A 3189-nucleotide genomic window follows, 5' to 3' on the forward strand; every position below is an offset into this window, starting at 1 on the left:
TTCAATATAAAATGGCAAGTGTCAGAATTGAGCAAAGCCTGTTTGCTTAGCGCATCAATCATCATGAACACATGCACACAGGCTAATATGCAAACCTAAACACACAAACACACACACACACACACTCCCACAAAGGCACATATTCAAACATATGGATACACACACACATACACACAGAAAGTGCAAGATAGGTGCAGATACGGATGCACATACACATGTGACTAAAGTACTGAGACACACACATGAACACACATATATATATATATATATATGCAAGATATGGACAAACATACATGGACTCACACTCACACACACATGCACGCACACACACACACACACACACACACACACACACACACACACACACACACACACACACACACACACACACACACACACACACACACTTCTCTCCTTTAAATTCATGATGCCCCCCAGCTCCGATCTGTGGCTGTAGGAGATCGGCAGGGTCAAGACAGCGGAGCGGGAGAGAGGGGCGAGACATCACCTGTCAGTGTCCCCTGCCTCGCCGCGGTGCAGTCAAGAATACTAAACGTCTGGACACCACAGGAACGCTGTCTCCGGCCCCCTCTCTGTCTGACAGACCCATAGACACACACCCACGCGCCCTGCAGATCTCCATTCTCGGATGGGAGGAAGAAACGTGTCGCTATATGACTTGGGAACACCGTGTGTGTCGCGGTAGCCATTTTCAGACAGTGACAGACAGCATCACTGGTGCATTGCATCATTTTCCCAGAAAGAACCTTGTAATGTTTTAATGGAGCCAGAGGCTGGGGGTGAACACTCATGGCATAAAGAAGACGTAAAAAACAGCCAACCTGCAAAATAAATTCAACCAGTTTAATGTGTAGCCTGAGCTTGTATAATTGTTGTTGTTTTTTCAGGTTAATTTCAGTGATTGTATTGTGTTGTATTGTAGTGAGTATTGATGTCTTTGGCAATCTATGACAATTGTGAGTGGAGGGTATTTGTTAAAATAACCACTCTGCTTCTGCAGATCACGAGTTAAATGCTTGTGTGATAATTGGGGACGTATTGAGTTTGACTGCTGAATGACTGAAAAATTATCAACAACTCTGAAACAGACTGTAAAACAGAAAATGGCCTTTTATTTCAAATTGATGTTGGTGGCTTTCACAGTCGAGACCAATGAAAACACCAGAGAAGAGTCACAAGGGGTGGTTGTGCTAGTGTTCAGTAAAAAATTCCCCCCACACATTTTTTTGTTGTTGTCCTGAGTGTCCTCAATGGCATAATGCTCCACTCTGCCATCTTAAGGTAGACGAGAGTGCAGACATGGAGATATGTGTGTTTAATTGAGAGCCATTATCATAATGCACTCCACTCTGTGTATTATTCCCAACCAAATGGGGCTCGTTTGGATCGAGTACATTTCACAGGCCTCTGAGGTCATATGAAATTGAGGCGAAAACCTCGCTGACATCTTTGTCTTAAATTACAGCCGTGCCACCGTGAAAGACCCGACTGTGTGACTGGCGGGTGGAAACTGTCATAATATCAGACAAAAGGCCACACGGTCAGCGGAATTGTGCCAAAACGGGCGGGAGAAGGAGGGAGTGTGGGAGCGAAGGTGGAGAGAGGGAGATGGAACGGAGGGAAAGTGTTCAATCAAGCTGAGACGGACGCTAAACACCATTTCCCCTCAGCAGGAACCAGACTCATGTTTCGTCTTCTCTGCCTCCAGTTCCAGGAGCGATAAGAGAAGGAGGGACAGACGATGGAGACAGCGTGTGTGTGAGTGTGTGAGTCAGAGAGAAAGAGAGAGAGAGAGAGAGAGAGAGAGAGAGAGAGAGAGAGAGAGAGAGAGAGAGAGAGAAAGGGACAGTGACAAAGATTAGCTGGAAGAGAGAAAAAAGAAAAGAGAGAGTGACAGAGAGAAAATGAAAGACAAAAGCAGAGAAAAGCAAGAGAGAAAAACGAGAAACAGAGTGGAGGAGAGTGATGTTCTGATAAGAGGGGTGTCGTGTGATGAGGGCTGAGGGGTGCTTGTGAGATGAGACGACACCCCACCTTCTTTTTCCTGTGGTTCCCATTCACTCAACTCTCTCTCACTGGTTTCTCTCTCTTTCCCTCTTTTTTTTTTTTTTTAAAGTATATTTTTTGGGGCTTTTTATGCCTTTAATGACAGGACAGTGAAGAGTGACAGGAAACGAATAGGAGAGAGAGCGGGGGTGGGATCCGGAAAGGACCACGGGGCAGAAATCGAACCCGGGTCGCCGGCGTACGGTGCAGGTGCCCTAGCCAGTTGCGCCACAGTTGGGGCCTCTCTTGCTTTCCCTCTCTCTCAAACACACACACACACACACACACACACAGGGTGTTGAGCTAAAGATCTGCACCCTTGATCTCAGTGTCCCCCCCCGCACAACACAGCACCATCATGTCCCCTGTTCCTCTCTGAAAGCTGGTTGCCCCTTTCCAGAAGTGGCGCCCTCCACAGATACCACCTCCATACTTTGGAATATTCATTTCAAAATATCAAGATGTTTAAGCTTTGGCCCACACTTGATTTGCAGGGAAAGCAACCACACACAGACACACACACACACACACACAGAGACACACACACACACACACACACCACACACACACAGAAGCATTGTGTGCTATACACTGCAGACATGACTGACACCATTACGCATGTCATACAAGGTACACAAAGTAAAAGAAAATGGCCAAATCACTATGGAAGCTGAAAAGACAGTGAGTTTAGTAGAACTGGGCATATGATAGGCTAGTTAGTGAGTTTAGTATAACTGGGCATATGATAGGCTAGTTTGACAGATATAAGTCTAGAACTCGGCTTAGTCCATGTCCTAGACACCAGCCCTACAATTCATTTAGCATTTGTTTTTTCCCCAAAATGGAATTTCTCTGCTGACAAACGTACGTGCAAACACACGGACAGACACACACACACACACACACACACACACACACACAACTCTATTGCACCAGTTTGTTAACAAAATAATAAAGTGTCATTCTGAGGGTCATGGCAACTGTCTCTCTAGGTGAGAGACAGACTGACAGGCTGACCTAAAGGCTAATGCTAACACTCATATCAGTGCACGGTGGCTAGTAATCGGGCTGTGTAGGTGATGCTGCGTGAGTATGCATAGGCGCAAAACGTGAAACCTGCAA

Source organism: Alosa alosa, chromosome 16, assembly GCF_017589495.1.
Source record: "Alosa alosa isolate M-15738 ecotype Scorff River chromosome 16, AALO_Geno_1.1, whole genome shotgun sequence".
Classification (NCBI taxonomy): domain Eukaryota; kingdom Metazoa; phylum Chordata; class Actinopteri; order Clupeiformes; family Clupeidae; genus Alosa; species Alosa alosa.